The sequence below is a fragment of the Hyla sarda genome, chromosome 8 (assembly GCF_029499605.1).
Source record: "Hyla sarda isolate aHylSar1 chromosome 8, aHylSar1.hap1, whole genome shotgun sequence".
NCBI lineage: Eukaryota > Metazoa > Chordata > Amphibia > Anura > Hylidae > Hyla > Hyla sarda.
Window position 1 is genome coordinate 53,963,018 of NC_079196.1, and position 17,301 is coordinate 53,980,318.

Here is a 17,301-nt window from a genome sequence, read left to right on the forward strand (position 1 = left end):
CCTGTCATCATCCAGACCCCCGTCATCATCACCCTGTCATCATCCTCCCTTCATCATCACTGCCTCTCTATCCCTTCAATCAGTGGTCTTCAACCTGCAGACCTCCAGATGTTGCAAAACTACAACGCCCAGCATGCCCGGACAGCCATCGGCTGTCCGGGCATGCTGGGAGTTGTAGTTTTGAAACATCTGGAGCTCCGCAGGTTGAAGACCACTGCCGAGCCTTCGTCATCATCCAGACTCCCCCTTCAGTTTTCTACTCACCCTTCCTTCCCACCGAGGGGAGGTGAGTTGAAAACTAAAGGGGGTGTCTGGATGATGACGAAGGCCGCAGTGGTCTTCAACGTGCAGACCTACAGATGTTTCAAAACTACAACTCCCAGCATTCCCGGACAGCCGATGGCTGTCCGGGCATGCTGGGAGTTGTAGTTTTGCAACATCTGGAGGTCCGCAGGTTAAAGACCACTGAAAGGGATTGACAGGCAGAGAGTTCACTCGAGTATAAGCCGAGGGGGGCGTTTTCAGCACGAAAAATTGTGCTGAAAAACCCGGCTTATACTCGAGTATATACGGTATTCCTACTTCCCTCTACTCATATGCTTTTTTGTTTCCAACTAAATACATATGGAGATAATATAAACTGCAAATAAGCCCATACAATGCTACACATACATACACCAACCACAAATATTTCCATGTGCGAGCATACCTTAGAGCCTCAGTGCTTTCCTTATAGAAAAAAACATGCAGCAAGAAGTACAATGACCTGATGTAACTTTCTATAACAGGGAATTTAACATCTATGCTGAACTGTTATCAGCAGTATCTCAAATAAGTGAGTCCACCCCTCACATTTTTGTAAATGTTTTATTCTGTCTTTTATGTGACTATACTAAAGAAATGACCTTTTGCTACAATATAAAGTAGTGAGCGCACATCCTGTATAATGATTAATGTTGTGTTCCCTCAAAATAACTCAACACACAGACATTAAAGGGGTACTCCACCCCTAAACATCGTATTCCCTATCTAAAGAATGGGGGATAAGATGTCTGATCGGGGAGGCCCCCAGCTGCACCCAGCATTCGTTTAGTGCGTCGGGAGCAGCGCCAGAGGCTCCTGACGTCACGGCCATGTCCATCTCGTGATGTCACAACCACTCCCCTAAATGCAAGTCTATGGGAGGGAGCATGGCGGCCATCACGCCCTCTCCCATAGATTTGCATTGAGGGGGCATGGCCATGACATCACGAGCCTCCGCCCCGCATCACCAGTCATCCAGCATGGAGCGAAGTTCGCTCCATACACCGGATGTCTGGGGTGCCGCAGCTGAGATCGCGGGGGTCCCCAGTGGCGGGACTCACGCGATCAGACATCTTAAGATAAGATGTCTAGGGGCGGAGTACCCCTTTAATGTCTAAACCCTGGCAACAAAAGTGACTACACCCCTAAGTGGAAATGTCTAAATTAAGTCCAATATGCCATTTTGCTTCCTAGTGCCCTCCTAGTGTCATGTGACTTAGTGTGAATGGGGAGCAGGTGTCTTAAATTTGGTGTTATTGCTTTCACACTGTCTAATTCTGGTAACCTCATGGCAAAGAACTCTGAGGATCTTGAAAAAAAAAAAATTTTCTCTACATAAAGATGTCCTAGGCCCTGAAAGACCCTGAAACTAAGCTCCAACAAAGTGGGCAAGACTATACAGCGATTTAACAGGACAGGTTCTACTCAGAACAAACTTTACCATGGTCGACCAAAGCAGTTCAGTGCATGTGCTTAGCATCATATCCAGTGGCATAGTGGCCGGGGTGCGGGCCACACCAGGTGACACCAGTCTGATGGGGTGACACCATGACGTTCAGCACCCCCCCTCCCCGGTCTGCAGCTGCGTTCGGCTGCGCCCCCTCGCTACAACTCCGCCCCCCATCTTTACCTGCGCCCGGCCTCCCATCCGATAGCACACACCCCTCCCCTGATGTGGGGAAACTATGCTACCTAATGTGGGGGAACTGCTGCACACCTAATGGTTCCCCCCCCCTCCCCCTGGCAGTAGCACCATCATCATCCACCAGCAACACCCCCCCCCCCCCCCCTCAAGCAGTAGCACCTCAAGCAGAAGAATGATCCTGCTGATGGATGATGGGGGTGCTACTGCCAGGGGGGCAGTAGCACCCTTATCATCCACCAACAACACCCTCCCCAGCAGTAGAACCCCCATCATCCACCAGCAACACCACCAATCCCCCCTCCCGTGGTAATAGCATCAGCTAACTGATGTTGAGGGGTGCTAGGGTGCTACTTTTTAGCGCTTTCCCATTCTGTGGCAATTGGTATATTTAATTATTATACTGTAATTTTTCACAATACGCCAGTGGTGTCTGTCACAACAGGCTAAAAACTTACTTGGGGGGGAGGGGTAATTGGGTGACACCATTTTCTACCGCACTGGGTGACACCAACCCTAGCAATGCCACTGGTCATATCCAGAGGTTGTCTTTGGGAAATAGACATATGAGTGCTGCCAAAGTGCTGCATTGCTGCAGAGGTTGAAGGGGTGGGGGTTCAGCCTGTCAGTGCTCAGACCATATGCTGCACACTGCATCAAATTCGTCTGCATGGTCATTGTTCTAGAATGAAGCCTCTTCTAAAGATGAAGCACAAGGAAACCCCAAAACAGTTTGCTAAAGACAAGTAGACTAAGGACATGAATTACTGGAACCATGTCCTGATGAGACATTTATCCACCTTGTGATGGACTTTAATCTTCACTTCACTATCATAGACTTTATGATACATTATACCCTCTGATCACTATATGCTAGATATTTATATATGTATTGTTGATTGGGCATATGTCAGATCCTATATGTACTATCCATGCCTCTTCATGTACTCCTGCTGATTCTAGGAGACTCACAGTGACAGCCCCTTAGTGTATAGGCCCTGCTGTCCTTCAAGCTGAACCATCTTCCAGAAAGCTCTGGACAAATGATCTTTATATAGGAAGCACAGGCATATATTTGCTGCTGCGCCCGGCACCTGCACTGTTTTGTGCAGCAGTTTAAATGAACTTTTACCAGTGGAGATGCCGCCAGCCCTGCTGCGCTCCCACAACTCTGTCAATCACTACTCTTGGATTCCTGTGGGCTCACCACTTTAGTCCCACTTGTATCTGACTTGCCATGTTATATCTGGACACATTTCTTTTGTATCACTGAGTTGTTATTATGTTTCCATGATGACAGGGCTCCTCCCCCGGAGTTTGATGTCATCATCTGCACACAAATAGCAGCACGTGTACAGCTATAGTATTGACAGCTGAGGAAGGCCTGCGCACCAAAGCGCAGCCTGGTAAACACTAACTAGACAAACCAGGAGCCTGCACAGAGCCCCGCTCGTCCGGCCTACACTTCCTGTCTTTGGTCTCCTCACAGAGACACACAGACAATAGCTGCAGAGACAAAAAATAATTTCACCCATAAATATACAAATTCTTTAACAAATGAATATTACAAATATACATATAATGGTATTCTAGGGAGCAGATGAAGACGAAAAAGCACTGGGCACACTGGATACGGTCAAGCAGTTTATTGCAGGTGAAGATGTTCAGCAACAATTGTTTCGCTATTGTGAAACAATTGTTGCGTAGCATCTTCACCTGCAATAAACTGCTTGACCGGATCCAGTGTACCCAGTGCTTTTTCGTCTTCATCTGCTCCCTAGAAGTTTGTCTTTATCTGACTGAGAGCACCGGCGGTCAGTTGTGCAGATGTCCGGAAGTTTGCGGTGTGTTTCCATATCCTTGTGGGACGTATGCTGTAGGCAGTGCCGGCTACACCTTCTTTGTGGAATATAATGGTATTATCTACATTATATAAAAAGTTTTTGCTAACAACAGGTAGACTTTAAGTACCAATTGTGCATCAGAAGACTTTAGCTTTGTCCATGTTTGACATATATTTAATATAGTCCAAAGCAATTATTAATCTCCTTGTATCCTTAATATCTTTGGCATAGTATCTGAATGCAGGCACCCCTTTATCAACTATAGCAGACATAGGCAACCTTCAGCACTGCAGATGTTTTGGACTACATCTCCCATGATGATCTGCCAAAGCATTGTGGGAGATATAGGGGGAGATTGATCTTGAGTTTGAAAGGAAAAAAGTGATTTTGAGATTGAAAGGGAAAAAGTGTATTAATACTTCAAACTTCAATAGTCCATATTCAAAACGGGGGAATAGCAACATGTCATTATAAAAAGTGAAAAAAAAAAACGCTGACGAGTTTCGGTCATAGATATCAGCCCTTAAGCATGGCAAAAAATGATTGCCATGATTAAGGGTTAATAACTCAGGCCGAAAAGCATCAGCATTTTTCCCCCCACTTTTTATAGTGACATGTTGCTATTCCCCAGTTTTTAATATGGACTATTAAAGTTTGAAGTATTAATACACTTTTTCCCTTTAGGAGCTTGAAACTGCATTTTTTGTTTCTACTACTGATGTCTACGTGGGATACGGCCCATTGTTCTCTCCGTGCTCATCCTCATATGTGCCAAGGACATTGACGTACATTCAGACCAAAGTGGTGAGCTGATTTGCGTTTTTTCCTTATTCTTTGATATTTATCAAATCCTGTTCAGAGGAAAAGTTGCCCATAGCAACCAATCAGATCACTTCTTTCCTTTTTAACAAGGCCTCTGCAAACTGAAAGAAGCGATCTGATTGGTTGCTATATGCAACTGGGCAACTTTTCCTCTTCACTGGTTTTGATAAATCTCCCCCCATAGTCCAAAACATCTGCAGTGCCGAAGGTTGCCTATGCCTGATCTATAGTAATGGTATATGCAGTTTTTTTTTTCATTTACTTTTGTCAATAGACAATGACACGTTAATTGACATCTGCAACCCCGCCATTGGGAAGAGTTGGCAGGACAGTTCGGAGCGACTGGAACACAAGGGGAATTGAAAAAGAATGGCAGTGAGTAATAACTGAGCACATAGGGGGAGATTTTTTTCAAAAACTGTCCAGAGAAAAAGTTGTCCATCACAATCAATCAGATCGCTTTTTTCATTTTTCAGTAAAGTAAAGAAGTGATCTGATTGGTTGCTATGGGCAACTCAGCAACTTTTCCTCTGGACAGGTTTTGATAAATCTCCCCCATAGAGAGTAATTTATCAACTGGCATGCACCTGCAAAATTGCAGTGTGTTTTTATTTTTTGCATTGAAGTGCACCAAAATGATCATAAAATTTTGCGCTACTTTTATGTTGTCTGTGCTGGCTTCTTTCGTTTTTCTTGTGCGCTTCCAGGGGGTGTGGTTAGCAGATGTACTGGTTGGCGCGCTGAATTTATCACTCAGTGACCCAGTGGAGTAATAATGTGTGAGCTTTTCACCATCTTTTCAACTCTCCAGGAGGTCCCCGCATTCCCCCCAATGAGCTAAAAGCAGAGAAAGTTCCCCATTACATGTCAATATGTAACCCTCATTTAAGAGATTAAAGGGGTTTGTTGGTCCTCTGAAGCATTGAAAGAAATTCTCCTACAACAGTAAAAGTACTAAGAAAAAGGCTTAAAGGGGTATTCCAGGAAAAATGTTTCTATATCAACTGGCTCCAGAAAGTTAAACAGATTTGTAAATTACTTCTATTGAAAAATCTTAATCCTTTCAGTACTTATGAGCTTCTGAAGTTAAGGTTGTTCTTTTCTAAGTGCTCTCTGATGACACATGTCTCGGGAAACGCCCAGTTTAGAAGCAAACCCCCATAGCAAACCTCTTCTAAACTGGGCGGTTCCCGAGACACGTGTTATCAGAGAGCACTTAGAAAGAAAAGAACAACCTTAACTTCAGAAGCTCATAAGTACTGAAAGGATTAAGATTTTTTAATAGAAGTAATTTACAAATCTGTTTAACTTTCTGGAGCCAGTTGATAAATAAAAAAGTTTTTTCCTGGAATACCCCTTTAATCCTTTTTCTTAGTACTTTTACTGTTGTAGGTGGATTTCTTTCAATGCTTCAGAGGACCAACAATCTTTTTCTTAGAATTGTGTGTTCAGATTAAAGCATTGCCAATGCAATGCATATGATTATTTTTTTTTGCCCTCTATATATATATATATATATATGTATAACCCTGTATTGGGTTAATACAAAAATATAGTATTCCCTGCATCAGTGTATTTTGATTTTATTCTGAATTCTGCTGAAACATTTTCATTCCAAAATATAGGCGGATGGCGCTGCGGAGCTGATTGTATTCTTCTCTTAATGACTACAGTAGATGCAATCTACTTGGCAGGCTTGAAAAGCATGTCCTTGAAAAGGCCTAGTCACTCACAGCTATCTCCGTAATTTGTTCTGATGCCCACATGTGTCTTAGCCAATCTCGCAAATCTATATTATTTCAATCAGGTTAGTTACATTAATCATAGGAACCTTACTGAACAAGTGGATTGTGCTCAACACATGGAGTGTGAAGAACCCCTGCTCAGAGCAGAATAAACTCTTAACATTTATGTAGGGTTCACCTTCAAGGCACTATAGGAACTTTCATCCACATTGAGAATAATATATGTAACACTCCTTGGCACTTAGATCCTCCTGACATGTGTTAAATAAATATAACTATCTTCGCCAAATTTCCTATATAATTCGAAAGTGGTATTATACAGGATAATAAATGATTTGGATAACAACTTGCTGGGTACAACATATCTAGGTATGGCTTAGCAGTGTATTACGGTATTCGGAGGCTCCGGGGCAGCTGTCTAACATGACTTTTCTTCAATGCGGATCACAAGGATATCTTTGCAATCCTATCTAGTCGTTTTAGTAACATCTAAATTGCTGATAAAGACACAAAATTGACAAAGAAAAATACTATTGTCCACTTCATTGCCTGGCCACATGGGGTACCATTTTTTTTAAAGGGGTACTCTGTCCCTAGAAATCTTATCCCCTATCCAAAAGACAGGGAATAAGATGTCTTATTGCGGGGGTCTCACCCGTGATCTCCATGCAGCATCCAGCATTCTAAGGCTGGGTTCACACAACATTTTGTTAAATACGGCTCCCGTATACGGCTGGGAGGAGGGGGGGCAGGGCTTAATCGCGGCGCCCATACTCAGCCGTATTCGGGAACCGTAGTTAATGTACGTCTATGAGCCGACCGGAGTGAACCGCAGCCTCAGGTCTGCTTCGTTTTCGGCCGTATGCGGTTTCCCGACCGCAGGCAAAAACATGGTCGACCGCGTTTTTGCCTGCAGTCGAGAAACCGCATACGGCCGAAAACTAAGCCGACCGGAGGCTGCAGTTCACTCCGGTCGGCTCATAGACATGCATTAAATACGGTTTCCGAATACGGCTGAGTGCAGGCACCGCAATTAAGCCCCGCCCCCCCTCCTCATAGCAGTATACGGGAACCGTAGTTAACAAAATGTGGTGTGAACCCAGCCTAATCAGTATGTTTTAAACGCTGAGTGCCCACGGCAGGATACATAACGTCATGCCACATCCCCTCGAGACTCCACACCACGCCCACTCCATTCATGTCTATGGAGGGGGCGTGAATGGAGGGGGCGTGGCATGACATGAATGGTGGGGGCGTGGCATGACTTGAATGAAAGGGGCGTGGCGTGACGTCACGTCTCCGTCTCGAAAACCCAACATTTCCGAGACAGGAGCAGCACCCAGCACAGAATGCCGGGTGCTGCACGGAGATAGTGGGGGTCCCAACAACGGGTCCCCCGCAATCAGACATCACATGAGTGCACATTGATTGGGAAAACATGACTTTTTTTTTTTTTTTGCTACATGTATTGCCATTTGTAATGGTTATTTATAAGTACGCTATTTATCTTGTTCTTCCTTACTTGGCTGGCCATTTGCAAGTGCAGCTGCTTAACATGGCAGCAAAGAGGTTCCTCCCTCATGGGTCATGCTGCTGGACTGAGTTTTCCGGGGCTCAGAGAGCTGAGTTTGTGCTACCATAAGAAGGAGACTGTAGCTGATAAAAATGACCATGATTCCTGTCATTTGATGCTATAGAGCAGTGGTCTCCAACCTGCGGACCTCCAGATGTTGCAAAACTACAACTCCCAGCATGCCCGGACAGCCAACGGCTGTCCGGGCATGCTGGGGGTTGTAGTTTTGCAACATCTGGAGGTCCGCGGGTTGAAGACCATTGCTATAGAGCCTCATCTATAAGAGGGAGTTGTAGGATGAAGGGCAGTGACTGAAGCAAGGTGGGCGAGAACATTTCTATGTGACTACAAACAGAGACTGCAAGTGGAACAGAACCACAGCCACATCTCCTGCAGCCACAACTGACAGACAATTTAAAAGGGTTATCCAGGAAAAAACTTTTTTTTATATATCAACTGGCTACAGAAAGTTAAACAGATTTGTAAATTACTTCTATAAAAAAAATATTAATCCTTTCAGTACTTATGAGCTGCTGAAGTTGAGTTGCTCTTTTCTGTCTAAGTGCTCTCTGATGACACGTGTCTCGGGAACTGTCCAGAGTAAAAGCAAATCCCCATAGCAAACCTCTACTCTGTGCAGTTCCCGAGACAAGCAGAAATGTCAACAGAGAGCACTGTTGCCAGACAGAAAACAACTCAACTTCAGCAGCTGATAATTATTGGAAGGATTAAGATTTTTTAATAGAAGTCATTTACAAATCTGTTTAACTTTCTGGAGCCAGTTGATATATAAAAAAAAAGAGTTTTTTCCTGGATAACCCCTTTAAAATGTTTGTGACAAAGAATTGTGTCTCATTTTGAGAACCTCATCTTGTGTAGTTCTTTTCAGTCTGACCACAGTGCTCTCTGCTGACACCTCTGTCCATGTCAGGAACTCTCTGGAGCAGGATAGGTTTGCTATGGAGATTTGCTTCTGCTATGGAAAGTTCCTGATATGGACAGAGGTGTCAGCAGAGAGCACTGTGATCAGACTGGAAAGAACTACACAACTTCCCCTGGAGTAATACAGCAGCTGATAAGTACTGAAAGGCATAAGATGTTTACAAATTTGTATAACTTTCTGGCCCCAATTGATTTGAATTTTTTTTCTTGGAGTACAGCTTTAAAGGGGTACTCCCGTGGAAAACTTTTTTTTTTTTTTTTAAATCAACTGGTGCCAGAAAGTTAAACAGATTTGTAAATCACTTCTATAAAAAAAATCTTAATCCTTGCAGTACTTTTTAGGGGCTGTATACTAAAGAGAGATACAAAAAAGAAATGCATTTCCTGTCATGTCCTGAACACAGTGCTCTCTGCTGACCTCTGCTGTCCATTTTATGAACTGTCCAGAGCAGCATATGTTTGCTATGCGGATTTTCTCCTGTTCTGGACAGTTCCTAAAATGGGCAGCAGAGGTCAGCAGAGAGCACCGTGGTCAGGACATCACAGGAAATGCATTTCTTTTTTGTATTTCTCTTTAGTATACAGCCCCTAAAAAGTACTGGAAGGATTTAGATTTTTTTAATAGAAGTGATTTACAAATCTGTTTAACTTTCTGGTACCAGTTGATTTAAAAAAAAAAAAAAAAAAAAAAAGGTTTCCACTGGAGTACCCCTTTAAGTAAGAATCCTTGACATTTTCAGAATAAAATAGTATTTAGGAATATTATTCACCCATTGCCGAAAAGTAATGAGAATATATTGCAAACTTATAAATAAGGATAAAGCAGCAGCAGACAAGCAGAATGGCTGGTCTAAATATTAGGCTCTAGTGACTATATATTTCACCTTGATAAGGTTGTTATACAGATTATTGGTTCTATAATTTCCTAACCATCACATGTTATGGCAGTGTTGACATTTACAGCAGACAATGGCAAGAATTTTGTGTTCTTTCAGCTGCTGTGAAAGACAAATTAATGTCTTCAGGGAAGATGAAACAGGACACCACGGGGATTTTCCACTAAAAATCTAGTATGTTTCTCTTTATGAAGCAATCAAGTGAAATATAGGTCACAGGACTAGATTGCTTTGTGCTGTCCTCCAGGATTGTTTATTATATTGCATGCAGTCAATAAAGCTCTTTTTGCCTGACACTATATAGCAATTGGCCCACTAAAAGATTGAGATGCGATGTGAGAAGTGTTACAAATCCATCTTACCACAAGGAATAGGTGATGATTCAGCCCTTGCAAATCACTTTAACTTACTGTTTCAATGGAAAAGGAAATTGTGAGATTTCCATGACATGACAGTCCCAGCCTATCACAACTGATAAGAGTAGAGTTAAAGTGTATCAGTCATTTATAAAAACTTTGGACATGTCACAAAGACACGTCAAAAGTTTTGATCGGTTAAAGGGGTACTTAGGTGGAATTTTTTTTTTTTTTTAAATCAACTGGTGCCAGAAAGTTAAACAGATTTGTAAATGACTTCTATTAAAAAATCTTTACCCTTCCAGTACTTTTTAGCAGCTGTATGCTACAGAGGAAATTCTTTTCTTTTTAAATTTTTTTTGTCTTGTCCACAGTGCTCTCTGCTGACACCTCTGTCCATATCAGGAACTATCTAGAGCAGCATAGGTTTGCAATGGGGATTTTCTCCTGCTCTGGACAGCTCCTGATATGGGCATCAGGTGTCAGCAGAGAGCACTGTGGACAAGACAAAAAAGAAATTAAAAAAGAAAAGAATTGCCTCTGTAGCATATCGCTGCTAAAAAGTATTGGAAGAGTAAAGATTTTTTAGTAGAAGTCTTTTACAAATCTAAAAAAAACTTTGTCACCAGTTGATTAAAAAAAAAAATGTTTTCCACCGGAGTACCCCTTTAATCTCCAGAACCTTCAGCCACTCCCTCCTATAACTCATGAGTGTAAATGCCCTATTAAAATATCATGTTATTGAAACCACACAGTGAATGGTGCAAAAGAAAAGATATATGTACTGTAAGATGTCTGATCACGGGGGTCCCACCGCTGAGGACCCCCATGATCTTCCTGCTGCACCCAGCGTTCATTTAGAGCATTGAATGCAGCGCCAGAGGCTCGTGACGTCATGGTCACACCCGTGTGTGACGTCACGGCCACACACCCTCAATACAAGTCTATGGGAGGGGGCCGTCACGCCCTCTCCCATAGACTTGCATTAAGAGAATGTGGCCGTGACGACACACGCGGGCGTGACCATGACGTCACGAGCCTCCGCCCCGCATCGCCAGTCATCCGGCACGGAGAGAAGTTTGCTTTGTGCACTGGATGTCTGGGGTGCCGAAGCTGAGATCTCGGGGGACCCCAGCAGCGGGACCCCCACCATCAGACATCTTATCCCCTATCCTTTGAAAAGGGGATAAGATGTCTAGGAGCAGAGTACCCCTTTAATATTTGTATCACTTGGTTTGGAGCTAGAATTTAGGTGTTAGGTATGTGAGTCTACTACCTATAGTCTTGAAAGGATTAACCCATATTTCATGTAGCTTATATAAAGAGGAATGTTGCCTGTGTCTCGTAAGGGGTCTGAGCATCGGAGGTAATGTAAGGTGAAATATCCGACTATGGATCGGCTCGATGACCAATGGTGAACTCCTGACACTGTGTAGCAAATGCCGGTGTGGTGTGACCTTTGTAGGCTTAACTGGATAGAGAGAAGTCAGAGCAATAATCTTGATGTTCAATGTAAACCACTCTCCGTTTATTTGTATGTATATGATTTCTGAATGAACCCCAAAATGGTGCCATAAAACAAGCTTTTGGTAGTGCAAAGAATAAATAAATAAAAGCCCTCATGTGCTTGGTCATTCAGGCACAAAATAGCAATCTTTAAACAGGGCCTGGCTTCCAGCTGACTGTCAATCAAGCAGGAACAGAGATGGGAGGGGGAGCAGGATGGCGTTCCAGACCTCAGCACTTCAGGGGCTTGGAAACACCTCTTCGATGTTTGCCATCAGATAATAAAAGCATTTTTCTAGATTATGGAAGCATAAACAGATATAGCTAAAGAGAATTATATGTCCCAAAGGGTGCAGGGCCTGACCACAGGGGGCACCCTACTGGACTTAATATTAACCACCAGACCTGACAGAGTAACTAATGTGCAGGTAGGAGGACACCTAGTAAATAGTGATCATAATATAATACATTATGGCTCTCATTTACTATTGCAAACCCGACATGTTTTGTCGGGTTGTGCGCCAGATTCTGTCACATTGTGCCAGAAATTCTGTCTGCGCCAGAATTTGCGCCAGAATTGAAAAAAACCCCGACTAACTCTCCATTTTGCTAAGAAAACCCGAAAATGGGCGTGGTCATCTGGGAAAGGGGGCGTGGTCTCTGAAAGGGGGCGTGTTCCCAACATTTTCACAAAGACCCAACATATTTACAAAGGTTTCCACAGAAAATGTGGTGGATTTCAGCTGAGAAAACCCCTACAGATCACAGCATGTGTAAAAAAAAAAAGCAAAGTGTAGGGAAAGTGGAAAATGTAGGGAAACCTTAGTAAATACCGTGGAAAATAAATTGTAGGGAATTAAAACCCACAAAGAAACCTACACTCCACTCTTAGTAAATGAGGGCCTATAACTTGTTCTTCAATAAGGGAATCTCTCGAGGGGCCACAAAAACAATGAACTTTAGGAAGGCAAAGTTTGATCAACTCAGAGAAGCCCTTAACTGTATAAAATGGCATAATGTCCTTAAAAACAAGAATACTGACACCAAATGGGAAAATTTTAAGAATATTTTAAATTCTCACTGTAAGATGTATATACCTTATGGGAATAAAAGGGTCAGGAATAAAAGAAAACCCAATATGGATGAATAAAAATGTTAAGGGGGGGGGGGGGGGATAAATGACAAAAATAAAGCATTTAAGCTACTAAACAGGATGGCAGTGAAGAGGCATTAAAAAGTAAAAAGTAAAATATGTAAAAAACAGATAAAAGCCGCAAAAAATAGAGACAGAAAGACTCATTGCCAAAGAGAGTAAAACTAACCCCAAAACGTTCTTTAACTATATAAATAACAAAATGGTCAAAAATGAAAGTGTGGGCCCTTTAAAAAAATGATGAGGAAGAAATTATAGACTGGGATCAGGAAAAAGCAAATATATTAAACTAATTCTTCTCCACTGTATTCACCGAGGAAAATGAAATGCCAGGTGAAATACAGCGAGATAAGGTAAACTCCCCAGTACAGGTCACCTGTCTAACCCAGGAAGAAGTACAGTGCCACCTACAAAAAAATCAAAATAGACAAATCGCCAGGTCCAGAATGCATTCACCCCCGTGTTCTAAAGGAATTAACTAATGTAATAGATAGACCCCTATTTTTTATATTCAGGGACTCTATAGTGACAGGGACTGTTCCCCAGGACTGGAGCATAGCAAATGTGGTGTCCATATTTGAAAAGGGGTCAAAAGGTGACCCCGGTAATTATAGGCCTGTTAGTTTAACCTCTGTTGTATGTAAATTGAGGGTTTTCTAAGAGATGCTATTTTGGAGTATATTGATAAAAATAAATGTATGACTCCATATCAGCATGGATTTATGAGGGATCGTTCCTGTCAAACTAACTTGATCAGCTTTTATGAGGAGGTGAGCTCCAGACTGGACCAGGGGCAATCACTGGATGTCGTATATCTGGATTTTTCCAAAGCATTTGATGCGGTGCCACATAAAAGGTTGGTGCATAAAATGAGAAGGATGGGGCTGGGGGAGAATGTGTGCAAGTGGGTAAGTAACTGGCTCAATGATAGGAAACAGAAGGTGGTTATTAATGGTACTTATTCTGATTGGGTGACTGTTACTAGTGGGGTACCACAGGGGTCCGTCTTGGGTCCTGTTCTGTTTAATATATTCATTAATGACCTTGTAGAGGGGTTGAATAGTAAAGTAGCAATCTTTGCAGATGATACCAAAAGCGGTAAACACTATAGAGGACAGTGCACTGTTACAAATGGATCTGGATAGGTTGGAGGTTTAGGCTGAGAAGTGGCAGATGAGGTTCAACACTGATAAATGTAAGGTAATGCACATGGGGAGGAAAAATCTGGGCTGGGATTATGTATTAAATGGGAGAATACTTGGGCCGACTGACGTGAAAAAGGACTTGGGAGTCTTAGTTAATAGTAAATTTAGCTGTAGTGACCAGTGTCGGGCAGCTGCTGCCAAGGCAAATAAAATCATGGGGTGCATCAATAGGGGCATAGATGCCCACGACAAGGAAATAATTCTTCCGCTGTACAAATCACTAGTCAGACCACACATAGAATACTGTGTACAGTACTGGGCACCAGTGTACAAGAAAGATATAGTGGAGCTGGAGAGGGTTCATAGACGGGCAACCAGAGTAATACTGGGAATGAGAGGACTACAGTACCCAGATAGATGATCAGAACTGGAGTTATTTAGTTTGGAAAAAAGAAGGCTTAGGGGAGACCTAATAACTATGTATAAATATATCAGGGGACAGTACAGAGATCTCTCCCATGATCTATTTATACACAGGTATGTATCTATAACAAGGGGGCATCCTCTACATCTAGAGGAAAGAAGGTTTCTACACCAGCACAGACAGGGGTTCTTTACTGTAAGAGCAGTGAGACAGTGAAATTCTCTGCCTGAGGAGGTGGTCATGGAGAACTCTGTAAAAGAATTTAAAAGGGGTCTGGATGTATTTTTGGAGAATAATAACATCGCTGGTTATGGATACTAGATTTATAGGGACAGAACGTTGATCCAGGGATTTATTCTGATGCCATATTTGGAGTCAGAAAGGAATTTTTACATTGAGTATAAGCTTTTTTTTGCCTTCCTCTGGATTAACTCAGTAGGGACTCATTAGGGTTATAGGTTGAACTTGATGGACTCTGGTCTTTTTTCGACCATATGAACTATGTTACTATGAAAGGTACTATGTGTCTCTGTGTCCTAATAGCTATCTAACAGCCTAACAGTGTCATCAGTTTGGAACATGAAGTTATTTTAGTGCTAAAAAAAAAATCTATACATGTATATTAGAATATGACTCTTCAAACAGTCTTGTCAGAAAGCAGACAGACACAGAAAGTTTGGCAGTCTTGGGTTTATTGTAATAATTCACATACAGCAATAAATTTTGCTTGCGGTATGCGGTATAGCAGAAACTTAAGCGTCCTTCACATCAGGTTATTTACATAGACATAAACTTCTCACCCAAAACTTTGTTGGTTCAGTCCCAAAAGTCAATGGCCCTCATTTACTTAGAAAATGGGGTTGTAAATCTATGTTGCTTTCTTACCCGATTGCTTTTTTCCCTGGTATTTATTATTATGTCGCATCCTGTTTGTCGCATGTGCGTCTTTTTGGCTTGGTTTCCAACTCCTCTGAGTTGTCGGGAAAAAATCCACAACAATTGAACAAATTCGGGTTGGAAAGCTTTATAAATACGTGGGAAAGCTCAGAAATGTCGGGTTATGCCCCTTTTTCAGGTTTGGTAGAATCCACATCGGGTCCGTCTGAAAAAAAAAGGTCACATCGTGTCGCAGACTGGCGCAGACAAAGATGTGACAAAAAAAACAGACAAAACAAGTCGGGTTTAGAATAGTAAATGAGGGCCAATCTTTTTTTGGTGTTGTGTATTAGTATCCAACATATCAGAGACAAACTGGTCATGCTTCAGTAAAACTCCTTTGTGCTGCTCTCTGGCAGTGCTCACACAGATGTGAGATGGGATTCAGGACTGCAACACAACCAAGAACAGGAGTATGGAAGTCACTGAAAGGGGTACTCCGGTGAATACATTTAAAAAAAAAAAAATCTAATCAACTTATGCCAAAAAGTTAAACAGATTTGTAAATATCTTCTATTAAAAAATCTTAATCCTTCCAGTACATATCAGCTGCTGTATACTACAGAGGAAATTCTTTTCCATGTCAGTGCTCTCTGTCCATTTTAGGAACTGTCCAGAGCAGCATGTGTTTGCTATGGGGATTTCCTCCTGCACTGGACAGTTCCTGACATGGACAGAGGTGACAGCAGAGAGCACTGTGGACAGACAGAAAAGAAATCCAAAAAGAAAAGAATTTCCTCTGTAGTATACAGCCGCTAATAAGTACTGGAAGGATTAAGATTTTTTAATAGAAGTAATTTACAAATCTGTTTAACTTTCTGGCACCAGTTGATTTAAGAAAAAAAAGTTTTCCACCGGAGTACCCTTTTAATCTCCAGAACCTTCAGCCACTCCCATAACTCATGAGTGTAAATGCCCTATTAAAATATCATGTTATTGAAACCACACCGATCTGACATTTTATCCCCTATCCTTTGGATAGGGGATAAGATGTCTAGGGGTGGAGTACCCCTTTAAAAAAATGTTTTAAGGGCACGTGCAGAAGAATACGGGTAAGATGCTAGTTTTACTACACGATGAACAGTAAAAATACAATCCCACAGAACTTACATAACTATATTTTTTAAGTTACATCTCACAAATATTTTTTCTATGGGATTAGGAAAATTTAGTAGTTGTACAACTCCACTGAGGCTGTGTTCACACATTGAGTTTCTTGCTGCGTTGTCCTGTTTATGCTATGATTTTCCCATAATTGAAGCAAAAATAGTTTGCCGCAGAAATAGGCTAAATGCAGTTAAAATTCTCTTCATGGTAATATTGCTTAAAAAAATGCCCTCTGAATTGGGAAGCTCATCAAGACTGCACATAGTGTGAACTGACCTCAACCCACTTATGTGTCTAATCATTTAACACGTGTGACCTCCAACACCAGCAGCTAAAGGGGTATTCCAGATTTTTTTTAAATCCCTATAGGCTCGGACTGCTGCAAATAAAAATAAAAAATTCCACCTGTGCCGCTGATATCATTATTCCTTCCTCCGATGTGGTCTTTTTCCTGTTTCTGGAGTCCGACATGTCACACTGCATGCAGCCAATCGCCAACCACAGCTTGGCCAGTGATTGGTTGCGCAGCAGTGTGATGCATGGCAGGCACGAGGAAGAAGGGTAGGCCTGGGCTCAATACATCACACTGCCGCTTAGTCTGTCAGGGCCAAGGCAAGACATAGCTGTGGCTGACAATTAGCTGAGCGCAGTTTGACATGTCGAGCCCCAGGAGTTGGAAGAAGACCACACCAGAAGATTGGAGAGTGACAACAATGGCCTTTTGGGATCGGCAATAGGTAAGTTAAGGTTTTTTTTCGATCCTAAACAGAGGTAACCCGGCACTGCTACTTCGCTATCCACTAGTCCGCTATGCTCTTCTCTATAAGCCGACCTTATCGGTGCTCACATCAGACAGTCCAAATGTATAATCCACAATAAGCAACAAAGAAATGGAGCACTCACCAGG

General features: G+C 42.3%; 1 protein-coding gene across 1 annotated transcript in view; it reads left to right on the plus strand.

Moving 5' to 3' along the window:
- Positions 1-4,881: 4,881 nt before the first annotated feature.
- The window catches only part of HAT1 (histone acetyltransferase 1), an 84,824-nt gene continuing 72,404 nt past the window's right edge, over positions 4,882-17,301 (plus strand). The window contains exon 1 of the mRNA XM_056536113.1: positions 4,882-4,986. The gene's annotated coding sequence lies outside the window, so the exon portion shown is untranslated. The remainder of the gene's footprint in view (positions 4,987-17,301) is intronic.